This window comes from Giraffa tippelskirchi, chromosome 6 (genome assembly GCF_054371585.1).
Source record: "Giraffa tippelskirchi isolate mGirTip1 chromosome 6, T2T-mGirTip1v1.2.pri, whole genome shotgun sequence".
NCBI classification, from domain to species: Eukaryota; Metazoa; Chordata; class Mammalia; order Artiodactyla; family Giraffidae; genus Giraffa; species Giraffa tippelskirchi.
The window spans coordinates 110,987,603-111,012,781 of record NC_137280.1 but is presented as its reverse complement, the minus strand read 5'-3'; the positions used below and the strand labels follow the sequence as shown (position 1 = coordinate 111,012,781).

The window sequence follows — 25,179 nt, the reverse complement described above, 5'->3', positions numbered from 1 at the left end:
AGTAAACATTACAGATTCACTTAGGCAAAATAAATCAGTCTGATATTTCAAGACTCCCAGTAGTTCTAATTCAATGGGAAAAAGAAAATAGAAGGAGCCTGCTACCTCTGTTTCCCATCAGATTATGTACAGGTAGTTGGCATGAGTCAAGTCATTCCCTTTTTTAAGAAGCTGTTAATCATCAAAAAAAAGAGAGAGAGATGGTAGTATTTTGCATACTTTTCCACAACAATTACCTTTCCATTTGTAATTTCAGAAACTAGTTTTTTTTCTCTCCATCTTACAGTTGAAAATGTTTTCCTAACTCTGAGAGATATTCACAATGAAAAGCAAAACATATTCTAGCGTCTTTTTTTTTCTTTTAATTTAATCCACTTATAGTATAGATAATAGATCTGTCCTAGATATAGATATACTGTCAATAATTAAAGCAAACAAAAATATCATTCAGGCTGACTTTTGTTTGGGATTTGTGCTAAAGTATTCTAGGCTTTTACGGTCATAGAGAAATCACTACACTGTTTATATGAACAGATTTTTAGTCACTGATCATATATTAAATCAATAATTTCCCAGCTTTTCAGTATAGAAGCAACTTCAGCAGGACACAATCCCTTTTCTTTGTCAAGGATACTACCCCACATAGAACAGTGTATGCATTGCTCCTGATAGCCTGTCCAGGCCCTTTTCTCAGGCCTTGGGAAAGAGAGCTTTGGGCAGGATGTAGCAGAGAAGAGACTAGGAGCTGGAGAAAAACCACCCTCCTTCTTGAGGCTTTGTCTGCTTCTTCTTTTCCCTCTGTCACTTCAGTACATAACCGACAGTGGGTAGCATTCCACTGAAAATGTTCTGACAAGATTGGGATTAGTGGCAGCAACACTATTAATTCTACCCAAGGTTCTAAAGCCACATAGTTATTCAGGGCAAAAAGGCAATTCAAATGTTTTCCTTTTCATCTTCATTAGTCATACTATCTCATCTTTCAGCATATTAATTCATCTCTTTAAATTATAAATAGCATATGCTTATTTTGGTGTATGTTAGAAAAGGCACTGAACTAAACAAAACTGATTTGTCCACTTTTTTTTGGAAGGAATCTCTGTGTCCATTTAGACTTAATCTTTTCCTTTTTTCCATTCATATTCCTTCTTCCCTCCCTTCCTTCCTTCTTTTCGCAAACATTCCCCAAAGGTATTTTTATTCTTACTTCCTGCATCTAACATTTAAATTCTTATATTGTTAAATTGGGTCAAAATAGAAGTAACATATAAATATTCTGAGAATTGGAGAGCTAATTAAATGTATGTCAAAGAAAATAATCTTGTAAAAAAGGAAAGTACTATATCCTTTATGGAGCTCTAGCTTCAAAATTTGGAGAAGGCAATGGCACCCCACTCCAGTACTCTTGCCTGGAAAATCCCATGGATGGAGGAACCTGGTAGGCTGTAGTCCATGGGGTTGTGAAGAGTTGGACATGGCTGAGAGACTTCACTTTCACTTTTCACTTTCCTGCATTGGAGAAGGAAATGGCAACCCACTCCAGTGTTCTTGCCTGGAGAATCCCATGGAGAGAGGAGCCTGGTGGGCTGCGGTCTATGGGGTTGCACCGAGTCGGACATGACTGAAGCGACTTAGCAGCAGCAGCAGCAGCTTCAAAATTTTTTAGACATCTGATACTTTCAGCTCATAAATTGTTATCATAATACAAAAACAAGCCTGAATTAAATTAATTATTACTGTTCTATGAGTATCTTACTTTCAGAATTGAAACTTACTTAATATTTTTGTTTATAGTAAGATTTTGTATTTTTCCTAATATCATTATTTTTAAAATTTTAGTGCTTATGACATTCTAATCTATAGGAAAATTTAATCTCAACTATATTTATGATAAAACTATATTTTTGGAGAAATATATCCTCCTTTCATATTCTACTCTGTGTCATCAACTGTATCGGACCTGTGGCAGCAAGCCCTAAACATTTTCTCAGCCCGTCTAGATAGCAATGTGAGAACTTCTTTCCATATATTCATATTCATATGCACTATACATACTTTCTGGTATATTTATAATAAAACTGGATAAAGTTTCTAATTCTGCTTTAACTTCCCTCTAAATCTTGATTAATGGATATAACACTTGCACCCTAAAAATTATGAACTGAGTTATAACCTAGCAATATCACCTGCATTTTGTACCCAGCAATGAAAAATGTCAGAATTCAGCTCTAGGGCTAAGTCTGCTGACCTGTGAGGTTAGCATTAAGAAAGGCATTTTCCATCCCAAGGCCTGAGTCTCCTGATATATTAACCAAGAAAAATTTAAAAGCTAGTTTCTACATCTACTTTCAACTCACAGATTTTAGCCTTTTCTTTGTTTTATTGTGTACTGTGGCTTCATTTTTAAATCAATGTTATTAAAGTATAAAGCAAAAGTTGCTCAGTTGTGTCTGACTCTTTGCAACCCCATGGACTATATGGTCCATGGGATTATCCAGGCCAGAATACTGGAGTGGGTAGTGTTTCCCTTCTCCAAGGGATCTTCCCAACCCAGGGATCGAAACCAGGTCTCCCGCATTGTAGGACGATTCTTTATCAGCTGAGCCACCAGGGAACACTTGACAAATACAAAAGTACTGATTTTAAAGTGTATTAGGGGCACTCCAAGAGTTTTAAAAACTCCCAAGAGGGAGGCGGGGCTAAGATGGCGGAGGAATAGGACGGAGAGACCACTCTCTCCTCTACAAATTTATTGAAAGAACATCTGAACGCTGACCAAACTTCACAAAACTACTTCTGAAGGCTGGCTGAGGACGTCAGGCTTTCACAAAAACTGCGCATTATCTTCAAAAGAGGTAGGAGAAATTATAAAAGATAAAAAGAGAGACAAAAGAGTTAGGGACGGAGACCCGTCCCGGGGAGGGAGTCGTAAAAGAGGAGGAATTTCCAAGCACCAGGAAACCCTCTCACCGGCGGGTGTGGGGGAGGATTTTTTATCTCGGAGGGCAACGTAACTGGGAGGAAAAAATAAATAAAATCCACAGATTACGTGCCTAAAGCAACTCCCAGCAAAGAACCCCAGACACTCGCATCATCCGCCACCAGCAAGTGGGGGCTGAACGGAGAGGAGCGGGCGGCATTGCCTAGGGTAAGGACCGGGCCCGAGTGCCCCGAGGGCGATCTGAGGGAGCTAACGTGAGATAGTAACCTAAACTGTGGGACAGCGAGAGAGAGAGAGAACTATCCCGCGAAAAGCCCAACTCTAAGGCACTGCCGGCCCGCTCACAGAACAAAGGACTGAGCGATACCAGAGGAGAGCTAGCCGGCTGCGGACCGCCCCATCCCCCGCCGGACACAGCGGGCAGGCGGGGCCCGCCAGAGCCGGAAAGGGGCAAACTCGGCTCCAGAGAGGGCACCCCCTACCAAACTGCAAACAGGCTCCCAGTTTCTAAGCAAAGACTGCCTGAGATCCCGGAGGGTCGACAGCCACCGGGAGAGTAGCAGCCAGAGACCAGCTCCCCAGAACCGACACAAAGCACACCGGAGCCGGGCGCGCCCGTAAACCGAGGCGGGGACCAGGGTGGTGATAAGCCGCACCGCCCCAACAGGGGACAGCGCCCTCGCCAAACTTCTGGCCGCCTGGGCAGCTCCGACCGGGAACGGCACAAGCCGCGGGCGAAACCGAGTCTGCGCCTTTGTGGAGTAACCGGGAGCCTGAACCTGAGCGGCTTAGACCTGGGAAGTGCACGCAGCTCAGGGCCCGCTCCCCGGCCGAGTAACCTGAAGCCTGAGCAGGGTAGACGGGGAAAGCACACACGCCGTGAGCGGGGGCGAACCCAGTGCGGCCGAGACACTGCGAGCTTACCACACACACGCCAGAATTGCAGTGTTCCTTCCTCCCCACAGCACGATTGAACAAGCGAACCTAAAGAGATCACCTCCACCGCTTTGTTGCAGGGCGGAAATTAGATACTGAAGAGATCTCCAAACAGAAGCCAAATAAACAGAGGGAAGCGCTTTGGAAGGGACAGGCCAACAGATTAAGATCCCTGTAGTTAATACCGATTGCATTAAAAAGGTCCTATAGATCTTGAAAAGTATAAGCAGGAATAAGGATCTATCTAAAACTGAGCAGATCCCACACTGCTCACAACAGCTTCAGAGAAAGTCCGGGATATATATATTTTTTACTATTATTTTTTTTTTTAATTTTTTTTTTAATTTTTTTTTAATTAAAAAAACAATTTTTTTTTCTCTTCTTTCCTTTTTCTTCAAGTCCTCTATTACACCTTTAACTTTCATTTTCATAACCCACTATTAACTTGCAAAAAAAAAAAAAACAACCCTATTTTTGAAGCAAACTACATACATATATCTTATACCTTTTGTGTTTTCTTTTTTTTAATGTTTTTTTTTCCTGTTCTACATTTTTTTACTGTTTCTTTTTTTACTGTTTTACTGTTTTTTTTTCTTTTTACACTGTTTCCTTTTTTCTTTTTTTTTTTAGATTGTAAGTTTTATAAGAGTCTAACCTCTACTCTAGATTTTTAATCTTTGTTTTACATATTTGATATCAACTTTGTACATTTAAGAACCCAATCTTTAGGACCCATTTTTACTCAGGAGTGTGATCACTGGCCTGATCACTCTCCCCCCCTATTAATGCTCTTTCTTCTCCCCCAGGGAACCTCTATCTCCCACCCTCCTCCTTCTCTTCTCAACCCAATTCTGTGAATCTCTGAGGGTGTTCTGGGTACCGGAGAACACTTCAGGAACAGGATACTGCCCAGATCTCTCTCTCCCCTCTTAATTCCTCCCTTTCTACTCATGCTCACCTCTATTACCTTCCTCCCCCCTCTCTATGTATCTCTGTGAATCACTCTGAGGGTTCCAAACTGTGGAAAGCACAGAGGGAAGTGCTTACTGGCTAGATTGCTCTCTCCACATTTGAATTCCCCTCTTCCCCTCCTGGTCACCTCAACCCACCCCCCCCACCTCATCTCTCCATGTAACTCAGTGAACCTTTCTGGGTATCCCTCACTGTGGAGAATCTTTTCACCATTAACCTAAAAGTTTTATTATTGAGGCTGTATGGAAGGAGAAGTCTTGAGGCTACTGCAAGAATAAGACTGAAAGCCAGGGGAAACATTAATTAATAAGAGACCATCCAATAGCTTCCATAAATTCACTGAAACCAAGCTCCACCCAAGAGACAATAAGTTCCAGAGCAAGACATACCACACAAATTCTCCAGCAACGAAGGAACATAGACCTGAGCATCAATATACAGGCTGCCCAGAGGCACACCAAATCCACAGACATCTCAAAAATTAATACTGGTCACTCCATTACACTCTAGAGAGCAGAAATCCAGCTCCACCCACCAGAACACCGACACAAGCTCCCCCAACCAGGAAACCTTGACAAGCCACCTGTCCAACCCCAGCCGCAGTGAGGAACCTCCACAACAAAGAGGAACTTCATACTACCAGAATACAGAAGGGCCACGCCTAACACAGCAATCTAAACAAGATGAAAAGGCAGAGAAATACTCAGCAAGTAAAGGAAAATGAGAAATGCCCACAAAGCCAAACAAAAGAGGAGGAGATAGGGAATCTATCTGAAAAAGAATTTAGAATAAGGATAATAAAAATGATCCAAAATCTTGAAAGCAAAATGGAGTTACAGATAAATAGCCTGGAGACGAAGATTGAGAAGATGCAAGAAATGTTTATCAAGGACTTAGAAGAAATAAAAAGGAATCAATATAGAATGAATAATGAAATAAAGGAGATAAAAGACACTCTGGAGGGAACCAACAGTAGAATAATGGAGGCAGAAGATAGGATAAGTGAGGTAGAAGATAGAATGATGGAAATAAACGAAGCAGAGAGGAAAAAAGAAAAAAGAATCAAAAGAAATGAGGAAAACCTCCGGGACCTCTGGGACAATATGAAACGCCCCAACATTCGAATCATAGGAGTCCCAGAAAAAGAAGATAAAAGGAAAGGCCATGAAAAAATACTCGAGGAGATAATAGTTGAGAATTTCCCTAAATTGAGGAAAGAAATAGTCACAGAAGTCCAAGAAACCCAGAGAGTTCCAAACAGGATAAACCCAAGGCGAAACACCCCAAGACACATATTAATCAAATTAACAAAGATCAAACACAAAGAACAAATATTAAAAGCAGCAAGGGAAAAACAACAAATAACACACAAGGGGATCCCCATAAGGATAACAGCTGATCTTTCAATAGAAACCCTTCAGGCTAGAAGGGAATGGCAGGACATACTTAAAGTAATGAAAGAGAATAATCTACAACCCAGATTACTGTACCCAGCAAGGATCTCATTCAGATATGAAGGAGAATTCAAAAGCTTTACAGACAAGCAAGAGCTGAGGGAATTCAGCACCACCAAACCAGCTCTCCAGCAAATGCTAAAGGATCTTCTCTAAACAGGAAACACAGAAAGGATGTTTCAACACGAACTCAAAACAACAAAGTAAATGGCAACAGGATCATACTTATCAATAATTACCTTAAATGTAAATGGGTTGAATGCCCCAACCAAAAGACAAAGGGTTGCTGAATGGATACAAAAACAAGACCCCTATATATGCTGTCTACAAGAGACCCACCTCAAAACTAGGGACACACACAGGCTGAAAGTGAAAGGATGGAAAAACATATTCCATGCAAACGGAGACCAAAAGAAAGCAGGAGTCGCAATACTCATTTCAGATAAAATAGACTTTAAAATAAAGGCTGTGAAAAGGGACAAAGAAGGACACTACATAAAGATCAAAGGATCAATTCAAGAAGAAGACGTAACAATCATAAATATATATGCACCCAACATAGGAGCACCACAATATATAAGGCAAATACTAACAAGTATGAAAGGAGAAATTAACAACAACACAATAATAGTGGGAGATTTTAATACTCCACTCACGCATATGGATAGATCAACTAAACAGAAAATTAACAAGGAAACACAAACTTTAAATGATACAATAGACAAATTAGATTTAATTGATATTTACAGGAGTTTCCACCCCAAAACAATCAATTTTACCTTTTTCTCAAGTGCACATGGAACTTTCTCCAGGATAGATCACATCCTGGGCCATAAATCTAGCCTTGGTAAATTCAAAAAAATTGAAATCATCCCAGCCATCTTCTCTGACCACAATGCAGTAAGATTAGACCTCAATTATAGGAAAAAAACTATTAAAAGTTCCAACATATGGAGGCTAAACAACACGCTTCTGAATAACCAACAAATCACAGAAGAAATCAAAAAAGAAATAAAATTATGCATAGAAACGAATGAAAATGAAAGCACAACAACCCAAAACCTATGGGACACTGTAAAAGCAATACTAAGGGGAAGGTTCATAGCAATACAGGTGTACCTCAAGAAACAAGAAAAAAATCAAATAAATCAACTAACTCTACACCTAAAGCAACTAGAAAAGGAAGAAATGAAAAACCCCAGGGTCAGTAGAAGGAAAGAAATCTTAAAAATTAGGGCAGAAATAAATGCAAAAGAAACAAAAGAGACCATAGCAAAAATCAACAAAACTAAAAGCTGGTTTTTCGAGAAGATAAACAAAATTGATAAGCCATTAGCCAGACTCATCAAGAAACAAAGGGAGAAGAATCAGATCAACAAAATTAGAAATGAAAATGGAGAGATCACAACAGACTCCACAGAAATACAAAGGATCATAAGAGACTACTACCAACAGCTATATGCCAATAAAATGGACAACTTGGAAGAAATGGACAAATTCTTAGAAAAGTATAACTTTCCAAAACTGAACCAGGAAGAAATAGAAGATCTTAACAGACCCATCACAAGCACGGAAATCGAAACTGTAATCAGAAATCTTCCAGCAAACAAAAGCCCAGGACCAGACGGCTTCACAGCGGAATTCTACCAAAAATTTAGAGAAGAGCTAACACCTATCCTACTCAAACTCTTCCAGAAAATTGCAGAAGATGGTAAACTTCCAAACTCATTCTATGAGGCCACCATCACCCTAATTCCAAAACCGGACAAAGATGTCACAAAAAAGGAAAACTACAGGCCAATATCACTGATGAACATAGATGCAAAAATCCTTAATAAAATTCTAGCAAACAGAATCCAACATCATATTAAAAAGATCATACATCATGACCAAGTGGGCTTTATCCCAGGAATGCAAGGTTTTTTTAACATCCGCAAATCAATCAATGTAATACACCACATTAACAAATTGAAAGAAAAAAACCATATGGTTATCTCAATAGATGCAGAAAAAGCCTTTGACAAAATTCAGCATCCATTTATGATTAAAACCCTCCAGAAAGCAGGAATAGAAGGAATATATCTCAACATAATAAAAGCTATATATGACAAACCCACAGCAAACATTATCCTCAATGGTGAAAAATTGAAAGCATTTCCCCTAAAGTCAGGAACAAGGCAAGGATGCCCACTTTCACCACTACTATTCAACATAGTTTTGGAAGTTTTGGCCACAGCAATCAGAGCGGAAAAAGAAATAAAAGGAATACAGATAGGAAAAGAAGAAGTAAAACTCTCCCTGTTTGCAGATGACATGATCCTCTACATAGAAAACCCTAAAGACTCTACTAGAAAATTACTAGAGTTGATCAATGAATATAGTAAAGTTGCAGGATATAAAATTAACACACAGAAATCCCTTGCATTCCTATACTCCAATATTGAGAAAACAGAAAGAGAAATTAAGGAAACAATACCATTCACCACTTCATCAAAAAGAATAAAATACTTAGGAATATATCTACCTAAAGAAACAAAAGACTTATATATAGAAAACTATAAAACACTGATGAAAGAAATCAAAGAGGACACAAACAGATGGAGAAATATACCGTGTTCATGGATTGGAAGAATTAATATAGTGAAAATGAGTATTCTACCCAAAGCAATCTACAGATTCAATGCAATCCCTATCAAGCTACCAATGGTATTTTTCACAGAACTAGAACAAATCATCTCACAATTTGTATGGAAATATAAGAAACCTCGAATAGCCAAAGCAATCTTGAGGAAGAAGAATGGAACTGGAGGAATCAACCTGCCTGACTTCAGGCTCTACTACAAAGCCACAGTCATCAAGACAGTATGGTATTGGCACAAAGATAGAAATATAGATCAATGGAACAAAATAGAAAGCCCAGAGATAAACCCACGCACATATGGACACCTTATCTTCGACAAAGGAGGCAAGAATATACAATGGAGAAAAGACAATCTCTTTAACAAGTGGTGCTGGGAAAACTGGTCAACCACTTGTAAAAGAATGAAACTAGAACACTTCCTAACACCGTACACAAAAATAAACTCAAAATGGATTAAAGATCTAAACGTAAGACCAGAAACAATAAAACTCCTAGAGGAAAACATAGGCAAAACACTCTCCGACATAAATCACAGCAGGATCCTCCATGACCCACCTCCCAGAATATTGGAAATAAAAGCAAAAATAAACAAATGGGACCTAATTAAAATTAAAAGCTTTTGCACAACAAAGGAAACTATAAACAAGGTGAAAAGACAGCCTTCAGAATGGGAGAAAATAATAGCAAATGAAGCAACAGACAAACAATTAATCTCAAAAATATACAAGCAACTTCTGCAGCTGTATTCCCGAAAAATAAACGACCCGATCAAAAAATGGGCCAAAGAACTAAACAGACATTTCTCCAAAGAAGACATACAGATGGCTAACAAACACATGAAAAGATGCTCAACATCACTCATTATTAGAGAAATGCAAATCAAAACCACAATGAGGTATCATTTCACACCAGTCAGAATGGCTGCTATCCAAAAGTCTACAAGCAATAAATGCTGGAGAGGGTGTGGAGAAAAGGGAACCCTCTTACACTGTTGGTGGGAATGCAAACTAGTACAGCCACTATGGAGAACAGTGTGGAGATTCCTTAAAAAACTGGGAATAGAACTGCCATATGACCCAGCAATCCCACTGCTGGGCATATACACCGAGGAAACCAGAATTGAAAGAGACGCGTGTACCCCAATGTTCATCGCAGCACTGTTTACAATAGCCAGGACATGGAAGCAACCTAGATGTCCATCAGCAGACGAATGGATAAGGAAGCTGTGGTACATATACACAATGGAATATTACTCAGCCATTAAAAAAAAATACATTTGAATCGGTTCTACTGAGATGGATGAAACTGGAGCCCATTATACAGAGTGAAGTAAGCCAGAAAGAAAAACAACAATACAGTATACTAATGCATATATATGGAATTTGAAAGATGGTAACGATAACCCTATATGCGAGACAGAATAAGAGACACAGATGCATGGAACAATTTTATGGACTCTGAGGGAGAAGGTGAGGGTGGGACGTTCTGGGAGAATGGCATTGAGACATGTGTATTGTCATATGTGAAACAGAGCACCATTCCATGTTCGATGCATGTGACAAGGGCTCAGGGCCGGGGCAATGGGATGATCCAGAAGGATGGGATGGGGAGGGAGGTGGGTGGGGGATCCGGGAAGGGGAACACATGTAAACCCATGGCTGATTCATGTCAATGTATGGCAAAAACTATTACAATATTGTAAAGTAATTAGCCCCCAACTAAAATAAATAAATTTATAAAAAAATAAAAAATAAAAAAATAAAGTGTATTATTCATGAATTTTGACATATATATATATATATATATACACACACATACAATTATATATATGTATATATACATATATATATATATACACACACATACAATTATATATATGTATATATACATATATATATATATATATATATACACACAAACAATTTCTTTTCTTTTAGACGCGAGTTATGGCGTTTCAAACAAAAGAAATTTTTCAGCTTCTCAGAAAGTGCCCTCAGGGCCTTTTCTGGTGACTACTAAGCCTTCCATGTGGCTGTCGGCAATCACTCACTGATAGCCCCTCTGACTGTTCTAGAAGAACATGCATATGTAGTCATTCAGGATGGCTTCTTTTGTCTGAATTATACTCAGTATAATCTATTTGAGAAATGCACATATTCTTATGAGTATCAGCAGATTACTTCTTTTTATTGATGAATTACATCCTTTTCTGTGTATTTACTATATTTTGTTTAACCAGTCGCCTGCTACTCTGAATATCTGTACACAAGTTTTTGTGTGGAGATATGTTTTCATTTCTCTTGGTCCTTCATCTGGAGCAGAATTGCTGGAACTCATTGTAATTCTAGGTTTAATCATTTGATAAGCTGCCCAACTGCTTTCCAAAGTGACTGTATCACATGATATTTCCCAGTTTATGAGGGTTTTAATTTCTCTATCCCCTTGTCAAAATACGTTATTATCTGTCTTTTTTGAAGTGGTATCTCATTGTGGTTTTGATTTGCAATCCTCTCATGTCTAATGATACTGATATATTCATGTACTTACTGCCATTTTTATATATTCTTTGGGAAAATATCTATTCATATCATTTGTCCATTTTTAGTTGTGTTATTTCTTTTTATTTTTGAGCTATATGAATTATGTATATCCTTAACAGATATGTTATTTGCAAAATATTCTCCTATTCTGTGAGTTGTATTTCACTTTCTTGATGGTATCCTTTGAGTCACCAGAATTTTTCATTTTAATGATGTTCGATTTATTTATTTGTAAGTATGGGCTTTTGTTGTCATATCTAAGAAACCATTACATCATACAAGATTATGAATATTTATGCCTATATTTTATTCTAAGACTCTTAGAGAGTTTTATCTCATATTTAGGTCTTTGATCCATTTTGAATTCATTTTGGTATATGGTGTGAGGTAGGGGCCCACTTTATTCTTTTGCCTATGGATGTGCAATTGTCCCAGTACCCTTTGTTGAAAATGCCATTCTTTCTCTGTTGAACTGTCTTGGTATCCTTGTTAAAATCCTTTTATTGTAAATGTGAGGATTTATTTTTGGACTCTCAATTCTGATCCACAGCTTTATATGGCTTATGCTATACCATACTATCTTGATTGCTGCACCCTTGTAATAAGTTATTAACCTTATATCTTATGAATTTGCTAAATATATTTACTAGTTCTAATGATTTTGGTAGGACTTTTTGGATTTTATAGATATAGATATAATGTCATCAACAAATAAACAATTCTTCTTCCTCCTTTTAAACTGGATACTTTTTATTTATTTTCATTGCCTGGTTGGAATCTCCGTTACAGTTTTAGTTAGATGTAATAAGAATAAATACACTTGTCTTATTCTCAAATTTACAGGGATAAACATTCATTCTTTTACCATTAACTATGATGTTAAGCATACGAGTCTGTAAACGGCCTTTTATAGTCTCTTCTTTATTTGCTGAAAACTTTTATCAAAAATTAATGTTAAATGTTATCAAAATAAGTCTATTTGTTTTAAACAAATATAATATTTTACTTCCTGTGAACTAGGCACTGCTCTAAAATGCTTTACAAATAGTATCTCATTTAATCCTCTACCAATTCTAGTAACTTGAATTAGTTTTGAACAAATAATGAACTATTATTGACCTCATTCACAGATAAAGAAATAGGCATAGAAAGTTTAAGTAATTTGCCCAAAATGACATGGCTAATAAATAGCAAATGTGGGATTTGAACTAAGAGAATTTGTCTCAAAAACCTGTAGTGGTAACCACTATGTCATGCTGCACATTTTCCAAGTGTTCTTGCAAATGGTACAGCCTAAATAAACACAGTTAAGATTAGTTTTCTCTAACAATGAGTAAGCAGTTGTGTAAACCCTGCATGGATTGCCAACCACTCAATACATTAAACAAGACAGTGCATGGATAGAGATAAAACAGGTGATAAAGATTCCGATAGATTTCAATAAAGTCATTTGACAATCTTTTTGCCTTGTGCTTACTTAGCACAATTCTAAGTACTAAGTCTTGTAATATACTTCTCCATTCTTACTGAAACATTCAGGCTATATTCCAAAATTTCAGAAACTATTTTCTCAGAGAAACAGTTTATATGAATAAATGATTATATTACTCAAAATAGCACACACACACAAAAAGCCTCTGTAATTCATGGTGATGTTTTAGTGATGCATTCAAGATTGGCCTTCCAATTAACCTGCTTGACATTAAAGTTCATCTCCTCCTCTGGCAAACTGGATACTCTTGGGCAAATTACTTAACTTTCTGTTCTACTTGTTTCTTCATCTGTACAATTGGGATAACTGCACTACCTATTGCAAGAGCATTAAAGTGAATGCTGAATGGTAAATTGCATATGCGGTACCTGAAACATCGCCTAGTATGTTCAGTTAGTGTCAATTTTACTTTCACTCATGTACCCATGTAATAATTGTACTAATTCAGTGAAACCTATCAAAATTTCTTACACTGTTTCTATAGGAAAATCAATTCTGAATTCCAAATTGGGACATCAGGACCACATTTAAACTGAAACAGAGGAAATGTCATTGGCAAATGTTTGGGGCCAAGGTAGAAGCTTTGTGTTATCATGTTGATTTTATTGTTCTATTTAATCTTGAGATAGTATTTGTAAATCATTTATTATTGAAACTCCTACAATGGAAATGTTAAAAAATATTCACTAGAGGTTCCCACTGAGTTACAATATACTCTGAATTCTCTACCGGTAATATCCTGTATCTACATATTCTTGAAATTTAGCTCTATCAGTTTGATATGATCCATGAATGCATTCCATGTCTGTACTATAAAACCAAGAGGGAAATAATGCCTTCACTTGAAAAAGAATCCTTAGAGATCTGGCTTCGTTATGGGATGTTCTTCTCACTCACATTTTTTTTGTTTGTTTTATTTATATTTCAGTTTCTAGCAGCCACAAAACTGTATTCAAAATATCCAAAGTGTTAAATCTTCTACAAAGACCAGCTGTCTGCCCAACTGCAAGTTTTTAAAATTAAGCTTTCTAGATTGGAGGGCCAAAAAGGAAAAAAGAAGAAAAAATCAAGGGTAGAATAGGTCGATTGAGTACATATGAAAGTCAAAGCTTTAGTTTCTATTATAAGAAAACTGCTAAATACATCAAAATCTTACAATATATAAATATAAAAATGCTTCCATATGTTATTTTTTCTCTAATGAGAGTGATGGACAAACCAAGAATGTCAACAACTTTGTATATTAGTCTAGCTATACTTTCCCAAATAAATCCTGAATTATGTGCTAACAAATGTTACACCTGCCAAAATGATAATTTTTAACATAAAAATGCCATGAGGAATAGAGTAAAATTTTTATAGCAGAAAAATTTGGAGCGACAAACTGGAGATACGATTGATTCTCATTCAGTATAGGTGGGATAAATATTAAATCTTAGTCATCAGTTTTCTAATAGCTATCTCATTTCAAACTTAATTATATCTATTCTCTTGGTACCATGACTATAAAAATTCAAGAAGAAAAATATTTAAGAATAAGTTGTCATTCATGAAAGAGTTTCACTCCCTTTGGAAAGGATCATGATTCAATGTGACCAGCACAATTATTTCTTGCTAGCACAAGGATCACTTTACTGGGTGAAATACCTTAGGCTTCTCCCCATCTCATCTATGCCTTATTAAGAAAATCCTAAATCCATCTTTTTTTTCTTTTTGCCTGCTCTTACTATGGTAACTAATAATACTGACATACTAAAGCACTGTGTCTTGAGTTTGCTATAGACTCTGCCTTTACAAAATAGTAACATTTTAGGAAACACATTTAAGAAGGGTGGCTTTGTGTATAAAGAAAGAAATATATTTGTTTTGGTTCAAAATATGTAAATGTGATATATCTGTAAGTGTGTGTATAGGACATGTGTGCATATATATATATATATATATATATATATATATATGTATACACGTATATGTACAGAGAGAGAGACTTCCTTGGTGGCTCATATGGTAAAGAGTCTGCCTGCAGGCAGTGCGGGAAACCTGGGTTCAATTCTTGGGTCAGGAAGATCCCCTGGAGAAGGAAATGGCAACCCACTCCAGCATTCTTGCCTGGAAAAACCCATGGACAGAAGAGTCTGACAGGCTTCAGTCCATGGGGTTGCAAAGAGTCAGACATGACTAAGCAACTAACACTGGAAAAGAGACAGAGAAACTGATTTTGCAAACAAACATTTTGGCATATGATTAAATATTCAAATGCTTTATGGTCATTTCCAAACAACAAATTCCAAATGTGTGGAAGAGAGTTACTTGCTATAATAAACTCAGTGAGGAAGATTTTTGGGGGGTTACCTGCTTTTAGAGGAAAATGATATTATCCAGATGTGGCCCTGCTATTACTGACATCTGCTAAAAGAGCTGGGTCACTATCAGCTGAAAGACCCAAGCATATGTTAATCATAAACACTCTTGCCGATTTTGGGCAGTGGAAATATTTTACTTTATATATGGCCTGTATCACTTGAATGCCTGGCAACTTCAATTATTTCTCCTCTCTGCCCTCTATTCAGCCCAGCTTCCTAACCTGAAGGGCCTTGCTTTATGGGTACCCAACTCCACACAATCAAGTCAGTAAGTCCTGCTGATGCCTCTGACTCAGGGAGGTCAACCAGCAAGTCATGTTTATCCTGACTCCTCCACTCCTCAGAATGGAGCACCTAAAAGCAAGCAATACTCTTTCTTGCAGACTCTTTGCAGTGTTATCTGAAATGTCTCCCTCCACGACAGGACTAATGATTGGCATAGAAGAGTGAATGCAAGAAATCCCCTTTTGCCCAATTGGTGAAGATGAGGAGAAACAAAGGAAGTAAAAGGTATTCAGAGGACAAGAACCTCCATCCTGCCATATGTACAGTCAGAAACTAATCATTCACCCTGGTGGCTCAGTTAGTAAAGAATCTGCTTTCAATGCAGGAGACTCAAGTTCAATCCCTGGGTCAGGAAAACCCCTTGGAGAAAGAAATCGCAACCCACTCTCTTGCCTGGAGAATTCCATGAACAGAGAAGCCTGGCAGGCTACAGTCCATGGGGTTGCAGATTTGGATACGACTGAGCAACTAAACCACCAACCACTCACCAATAATCAATGGAAACAGAGCAACCAGAAGTTGTTCAGAGCAACCCTTTATGGTAGGAAAGAATGTTTCCAATAATTTTTTCTCTCAATGAAGCTTAAGAATATGTTCCAAGCTACCTACTATAATTTTTTTTTGGTTGGCTACTGTAAATCTAATGTTTCTTGTGGACTAAATGGTCAGAATCTCCAAAATAAATACAAAAGACATTGTTATATATCATCAATTGTGAACTTTTCATCAGAGTGGGAAATTATTTTAAAAGAAACTATGTGTGAATAGTATGAAAGGTGAAAGTGTTAGTCATTCAGTCATGTCCGACTCTTTGCAATGCCATGGACTATGGGCCACCAGGCTCCTCTGTTCATGGAATTCTCCAGGCAAGAATACTAGAGCTGCCATTTCCTCCTCCGGGGAGCTTCCCAATCCAGGGATCGAATCTGAGTCTCCTACATTGCAGGCAGATTCTTTACCATCTGAGACACCAGGGAAGTCCCTTACAAATAGTAAAGAACACTGTATTTGTAAACATATACAATTTATACCTGATTTGAAGACATTTAATTGCATAATAAAAATGACCATCTCTTCAATAATTCTTACTTCTTATACTATGTAACAAACTCACTCTATCTCTGTATATCAACATTATCTTATATCCAAGTGTGTGTGTATATATATATATATATTCTCTTTTTTGAATAATTATATTGTCTAATCTTTTTCCTATTGACTTTGCTAATTACACATAACCCTCATATGATTGATCAATGTTTTGAAGGTATGGCAGGTGTCTCATACAATGCTTTAGGAATTCAGGACAGCTTTCTATCAGAAGCCATTAAAAGTAGTTTCCATCTATAAATTTCCTTTGAGTTTACTTAGTAAGTGCTGGGTCTCTCTGATGTACAACATCTCACGGGAAGAATCTATTTGCTTTTCTAATTTTCATATTCTTGCCAGGTTTTTAACCAAGGAAAAAAATTCTAGGCAGGGATAATGTTATCTTTCCACTTCAAGACCTCTAAAATAATAGAAAATTAATTGCAATCTTTTCTTTCTCAATGAAGCATAAAAGCTTTCTAAAGAAAGCAGTTGTTGCTTGCTAGGTTAACCATACATTTTGAACATAAAAGCCTTTTTTTAAACTACCAATATCATACTTGATAAAAAGAAAAGTTTGCTGGTTTTTGAAAACTGTTTTTAATGCTAGATTTAACCATCGGACTTCATTGAGAGTTCCTCCGTCCATGGGCTTTTCTAAGCAATAGTACTGGAGTGGGTTACTATTTCCTTCTCCAGGGGATCTTCCCCACCCAGGGATGGAACCTGGGTCTCCTGCATTGTAGGCAGATGCTTTTACCATCTGAGCCACCAAGGAAGTCCATTGAGGGTTTAGACTTAGAGAAAACAATGAGATTGGAAGAAGGAAAGATGCTTAGATGGTACAAATAAGCTAAAGAATAATAGAAAAGGATCTAGCGATGAGTCACTTTTTAATTAAAAATAAAAATTCATGAGATCCTATGCAAGCAGTAAAGTACAGAAAGCTAATATTTGTTCATAAAACCATCTCAATGAAAGTTGAATGCAGAATATTAAACTATTAGACTACTTATGAGATAGAACAAAGGAGTTCATTTAATTCCTTAATAAACGGAAATAGAAAAATTTACTCTGAAAGGGAAAAATACTCAGTCAACGCCTTACAAAAGATACACTGGCCATTGAGATGCAAGATTCACAAATACACTTTGTAGGATGATTTATATTAGGATAATAGGCTTTTTATTTGCAGATCTTACATTTGTAAAGATGTGATTTCTTACTTTTGGCCCACTACATTCCAATGGCACCCCACTCCAGTACTCTTGCCTGGAAAATCCCATGGATGGAGGAGCCTGGTAGGCTACAGTCCATGCACTTTCACTTTTCCCTTTCATGCACTGGAGAAGGAAATGGCAACCCACTCCAGTATTCTTGCCTGGAGAATCCCAGGGACGGCGGAGCCTGGTGGGCTGCCGTCTATGGGGTCGCACAGAGTCGGACACAACTGAAGCGACTTAGCAGCAGCAGCAGCAGCAGCACATTCCCCCCAGACTTCAAGCCCAGCTAGTCTTTCATATTACCTTGAATATAGATCCTTTCCTTTTAATTCCACAGGCATCATCCTAATGCAAATATTGTCACCTCATACCTGAATTCTGATTGTGACCTCTTAACTGACCTGTTTTTGTTTGTTTTCCTCCATCTACCTTTTTCTACCTAACGCTTCCAGAGTAAAACCTTTACAGTAATGCATTTTCCCTTTTATCAAACCCTTTCATATTTCTCTGAATCCTACCAAGTAAGTCAAGGAAATGTGGCTTAGTGCTAAAGGTCCTCACTGGACTGATCTCAGCCAACCATGCCTCCACTTCTCCTCCACGCTGTGACAGAGCTGGGCTGCCTGTCAAGACCTGCACACACCCTGTGTTCCCAGCCTGCCTGTTCACTCTGTAATTCCCTTAGCATAAAAGGCCCTTTTAATCTCCTTCTACCTAACTTTGTTCTATTCATATTTTACAGCCTTCTCAAATTAGATGTCATCTCCATAGACTATATTTTTGCAGTTGAAAATTATTTCCATCTTGTAATCCACAAGCCTTGCTCTGGCATAAGTGAAATTTATCAAGTGTAACTGACCAAGGGCTTAAGGTTTGCCTAGCCCTGGCACTTTTCATGCCTTATGTCCTCCACTGCTTCTAGATATCCAAAGTATCAAGTCCAAGGTTGTCACATAGCAGTAACACACTGAATCATTGTTGAATGAATGGTACATGCAAAATCTTAGTGGTAACGTAATAATGAACCATGTACCCCATAATCATAGTTGTTGAACTTACAAGATAATTACCAAAAAGTATAACTACCTATCCTCCACTTGCTGCTTTTTGAGAAATCTAACAAATTTATGCGTATCAAGTGCTTACCACACAATTTCTAGTAATAGTAAATGCCCAAAATGTTACTGTTGTTATAAGTATTATTAATTATATTAGTAGTACTTATAAAAGTATTGCCGTGTGTGAAAGCTTATGTCTGTCTTAATCTGCTTTGCATATGTTCCTACTCAGTGAATTTAAAATGCATTTATACAAAAACAGAGTAAAGAGAAAAATATTGAGTGTTACATATCACAATTAGCACTCAAATTAAACACAGAAATTACAAGTCCATTTTTCAGTTCAAAAGTGAGTTCACTTTTTACCACCTTTCCTAAAGTAAGATGTCATGTCTAACAAATCTGTAGCAACCTGTTGACTAAAAGTGAAAATTCATCACTGCCCTGTGACATCTCCACACTTCTTATTCTCCCACTTCTAAAACAGAGCCTTGTCCTAGTCTTTATTTTCCTGTTTCAAATTTACCCAAAACAAGAATTTTCCTCACCAAAATTATAGTCACTCTTTGGCAGATAGATTGGTTGTACACGAAGCTCAAAATTTCATGATTAAGAATTCTATAGTTTCTGAAAAGAGAAAGGTTTTTCTCTGAAAGTTAACTGCTGTAAACTATAGGAGGAGGAGCTGGGGGAGACAAAGATGCCAACACTCCAGGAACAGACTAAAATTCGAGACAAGCAAGCTGATGGACAATGATGAACCAGCTTTACTCTCACACCACCCTGACTGAAAGAAATTATGAGGAACTAGGAAAGTCACAGCTTTCTGGTCTAAAGTTAGGAAGTACATGATCTTCCCTGTTTGAATAAGTCCTTCATATAGCTTGAGTCCTCCATGGAATATTGTGAAATGTTATATTATTAATACTTCAGTTAGTTCCTGTTTTCTAATACTCTGATCAGCTCACTTTCCAAAGAAGAAATAGATTGCCCTATGAAAACTCTGGATAGAGTAAAGACACTTCAGAAGTATGTAACTGCTTAACAATAAGCAAAAGCCTTCAGGCAAGGGCATTAATAACACAAGGAATTTGCATCTAAAAATTCTGTCTAAAAAACATTGGTTGATAGAGAATGGGTAATATTTACCTAGATCAGCTTTACTTGCCCTTAAATGTTTATTTTCGCTATGATTAATCTTATAGCTTTGAAAAATGATACTGTCTTAGTCAGGTGAATTGGCAACTTGGTAGGGGGATATTTCATTCAAAGACTACAGATAACTATGAGTAATAATAACAAACTGTGTACCAAAGAACACAGTTTAAATGACAATATCACATATCCATTTGAGGAAAGATTCTTTGGGGTACTATTTGTGTGGTGCATTGGAGAAATTAGGAAGCATATTTTATTGTTCAAAAATGCTAAATAAAATTGTATCATTTCTAGCATTAAGATCAGCTTTTTGGTGAACAATCTCCAAACACTCTGCAGTTCATGGTCTAGGAGTACAAAGTTGAATATATCATTAGGATAATTTATCCAACTTAAAGGTTTCAGAGTGTGACCATCTGGAGCCAAAATATATTCTCAGTTGGAAATCCAGTTTCTCTTTCCTATTGAAAACACTTCTCTGTCTGTCTTCAAGAAAAGCAGGTTGTTTCATATAATGGGTTCAAGGTTAAATTTTCAATGAAAAAAAAATTAGAAATATTTCTGAGTTTAACCTTTTATGTGAAAAGGGTAATTATGAAGCAATTTCCCAAAGATACTGAAAATCTGATTTTGTTCTGTTCTTTTTCTTTAAAAATTAAAAAAAAAAAAAAAAAACTAAAATGGTATCTGTACATCTATACACACATGTACCAACAAAAGTATAGGTTACAGACTGAGGAATAGTAAGCCAGATCAAATGCAGTGGTGATATGGCAGAAAGTAAAGAACAACTGTTCTAAATTTTATGTAAGGCAACTTCATCCTAAATATGAAGTAGTAGTAGAAAACAAAATGCTTTGGGAAATCAAGATTGAGTTAGACTTATGAATTTGTCATGTGATCTTAGAAATTCATACAACTACTAGATACTACATCAACAAGGCACCAAATCAGGAGGTAGAAGACAATTAAGAAAATTCTGTTTTTAGGCATTTGTATGTGAAAGCACGCATCAGGTGTTATAAACAGCCCCCTCCGTGTTAAAAATTTTTTCTACCCTCAAGGCGTTTATAACCTAATGAAAGGGAATAACATGTTTAAAACTAACATGAATTTAAACAAAATAAAACAAATACATAAATAAGTTGTGAAACTTGATTTTAAATATAAGAATGCTAAGGAGTTTTAATCATCAGGTTGGAAATTTTTTTTTTAAGTTTGACCATATCAAGAGTTAAAGAGAATGAGAGAAAATATATTTGTGTGACAAGAATTACATGAAAAGCAGTTCCTTATAGCTACTCCAAAGAGAAAATTGGCAAATTCTATTAAAATTTTTAGAACACACATTTTTTGTGATCCAGAAATTACACATTTTGGTTTGTCTTCTAAAGCAACACTTACCATGGGCTTCAGGCAACATGAACAGAAATAGTCATTGCAGTATTCTCTTTAAACAAAACAAAAAATAAAACCAGCTTTATGGAAGATGCAATTTATCCCACCAGGAATAGCAATCAACTGGTAATTTTGCTGCTGCTGCTGCTGCTAAGTCGCTTCAGTCGTATCCGACTCTGTGCGACCCCATAGACGGCAGCCCACGAGGCTCCGCCATCCCTGGGATTCTCCAGGCAAGAACACTGGAGTGGGTTGCCATTTCCTTCTCCAATGCATGAAAGTGAAAAGTGAAAGTGAAGTCGCTCAGTCGTGTCCGACTTGTAGTGACCCCATGGACTGCAGCCTGCTGAGTCTCTGTCCATGGGATTTTCCAGGCAAGAGTACTGGAGTGGGTTGCCATTGCCTTCTCCGTGTTAACTTTGCTAGTACAGACTTACTTTATTTTGCCTCTTGCGTAATCCTTTGGACAATATTTGGGCTAATATCAAGTGAAGCTCTCTTGTTCAAACTCGCTTTTGACCTTTACTTTTGAGCAGAGTGACAAGAACTCAAGAAAAATAAATTGGGACTCAATTGGCTCTCAAAGTATCCTTTCTGACAAGACTGTCAAACTTTCCTGTTGCCCCAACTCTTAGAGATGTACAGACTCTGCTCTTTTTGGATTTGGAAATTTGCCAATAAACTATTAGACTAAACTTTCATTCCTCAAATGCTCCCCAAATAGGACTGCAATCTTAGATGAAATATTTCAGATATAAGATTGATGTGAAAAAAGCAACAGTTTTTCTGTATACCAGCAAGATAAAATGTATATGGATCGCATTCTTAAAGAAACTGACAAAAATTGCCTATGATTAAAACTAACAATTATATGAGAAAAATTAGAAAAGTTAAAATTATAAAAATTTAACACAGGACATAAACTAGGACTTAATTAACCAGACTGGCACACTGTATTTTTTTTATGGAGAGACAAAATACATTAAAAAGCCCTTTATAAAAGAATGAACAATATTAAGGTAATCCCAGTTAGAATTTCAGTGAAGTTTAACTTAACAGGTTAAGCTTATTTTAAACATATGTGTGGGAAATGTGTGATAGAAGAGCTAAAAATCTTTTTAAAAGGACAATTTCTGGGTAAATGAAATGTGGGATATCAATACATGCAAAATTCATGAAATTTTAAGAGTTTTTTTTTTGTGTGTAAAATGTCTAAATATACTAAGGGAAAACAAGGAAAAGTCAACAACCAAACCTGTCTATTCAGAGAAATTAATTTTATGATACCTGCAGCATTGCAACATAGTGAAATAAAGAATTTCATTAAAGGCTTGGGAAAATCTGGAGAAAACAAAACCACACGTCTTTCATAAACCATGGCCCCAAATAAACCGCAGGTATGTTAGAGTAGCAGAATATAAATTTAAAACCACATTTTTTAAAAATAGACAGCATTTTTATGATCTTCATTAGAAAGCATCTTTGTACATAAAATAAGACCAAAAAAGCAAACCAGTAAACAATAAGAACAAAATCCCCCAAACCCAGAACTCATAACATTTTTCTATGTAAAACATTTAAAATTATTTCAAATAAAACATGCATCAAAGTAAAGAAAGACAAATCTTTAAATACAGGATAGAAACAGACTGTGGAGGATACGGACTGCCAGGCTAAGTAGAGTAAATTTTCGTCTGTGAGCAACCAGAAAGCATAAAAGCTTAAGATAAGAAGACTAGAGTGATCAAAGATGCCTTTTAACAACAGAATTTGTTCAGCCATATAAAGGATGAATTAGAGTCACAGCAGCAGGCCAGGTGGGAGGCGAGTGCTGTGTACACAGCTGTTCAGTTAGGAGTCAAAAAGATCAATTATGAAGTAGTAACAAGGCAAGACACAGCAAGGGCCACTGTGCTGACTATGGGAAGGTGAGAGTCATATGTGAGAATTGTAAGACAGGTCCAAGAACTAATATTTCTTGAATATGTGTATTTATTAAAGATTCTAATCTGCCCAAGGGGACACAAAAATATATTGCTAAGTCTGATCTCTCCAATGCCAATCCTATGTTTTCTCTCTATATATATATATATTTCAAGTGAAGTGAAATGAAAGTTTTAGTCACTCAGCTGTGTCTGACTATTTGCAGCCCCATGGAGTGTAGTTTTCAAGGCTCCTCTGTCCATGGAATTCTCAAGCAAGAATATTGGAGTGGGTAGCCATTTCCAACTCCAGGGTATCTTCCCAATCCAGGAAACAAACTTAGGTCTCCTGCACTGCAGGCAGATTCTTTACGGATGGAGCTACCAGAGAAGCTCAAATTACCTCATAAATAACCTATCCTTAAGCTAGGTGTGATCATCCTTGGTCCAATCAAAAAATCAGTCCAGTTCAGTTGCTCAGTCATGCCCGACTCTTTGCCACTCCATGGACTGCAGCATGCCAGGCCTCCCTGTCCATCACCAACTCCCGGAGTTTACTCAAACTCATGTCCATTGAGTCAGTGATGCTATCCAACCATCTCATCTTCTGGCATCCCCTTCTCCTCCCGCCTTCAATCTTTCCCAGCATCAGGGTCTTTTCAAATGAGTCAGTTCTTTGTATCAGGTGGCCAAAGTATTGGAGTTGCAGCTTCAGCATCAGTCCTTCCAATGAATATTCAGGACTCATTTCCTTTAGGATGGACTGGTTTGATCTCCTTGCAGTCCAAGGGACTCTCAAGAGTCTTCTCCAAGATTACAGTTCAAAAGCATCAATTCTTTGGTGCTCAGCTTTCTTTATAGTCCAACTCTCACATCCATACATGACTACTGGAAAAACCATAGCCTTGACTAGACGGACATTTGTTGGCAAAGTAATGTCTTTGCTTTTTAATATGCTGTCTAGGTTGATAATAGCTTTTCTTCCAAGGAGCAAGCATCTTTTAAATTCATGGCTGCAGTTACCATCTGCAGTGGTTGTGGAGCCCAAGGAAAAAAAATCTGTCACTTTCCATTGTTTCCCTATCTATTTGCCATGAAGTGATGACACCAGATGCTATGATCTTAGTTTTCTCAATGTTGAGTTTTAAGCCAGCTTTTTCACTCTCCTTCTTCTTTCATCAAGAAGCTCTTTAGTTCTTCACCTTCTACCATAAGGATGGTGTCATCTGCACATCTGAGGTTACTGATATTTCTCCCAGCAATCTTGATTCCAGCTTGTGCTTCATTAAGCCTGGCATTTCACATGATGTTTTCCGCATATAAGTTAAATAAGCAGGGTGACAATATAGAGCCTTGACGTACTCCTTTCCTGATTTAGAACCAGTCTGTTGTTCCATGTCCAGTTCTAACTGTTGCTTCTTGACCTGCATACAGATTTTTCAGGAGGTGGGTCAGGTGATCTGGTATTCCCATCTCTTTAAGAATTTTCCACACTTTGTTGTGATCCACACAGTCAAAGGCTTTAGTGTATTCAATGAAGCAGAAGTAGATATTTTTCTGGAACTCTCTTGCTTTTTCAATGATCCAATGGATGTTGGCAATTTGATCTCTGGTTCCCCTGCCTTTTCTAAATCCAGTTTGAAAATCAAAAAATATCAGGGTTGAAACATAAGACAGAAGTATCTGTAAGTGGGGTAAGTGAAGGAA

At 37.2% G+C, this 25,179-nt stretch overlaps 1 protein-coding gene across 11 annotated transcripts in view; it reads right to left on the bottom strand.

The window, feature by feature from the left end:
• LOC145509796 (uncharacterized) overlaps positions 1-25,179 on the bottom strand; it is an 889,905-nt gene that overhangs the window by 338,545 nt on the left and 526,181 nt on the right. The window contains exon 1 of one of the 11 annotated variants that reach the window (XR_014056467.1): positions 3,866-3,927. The exons of the other annotated variants lie outside the window; for them this stretch is intronic. The gene's annotated coding sequence lies outside the window, so the exon portion shown is untranslated. Of the gene's footprint in view, positions 1-3,865; positions 3,928-25,179 lie in introns of those variants that run through there. 11 annotated transcript variants of the gene reach the window in all.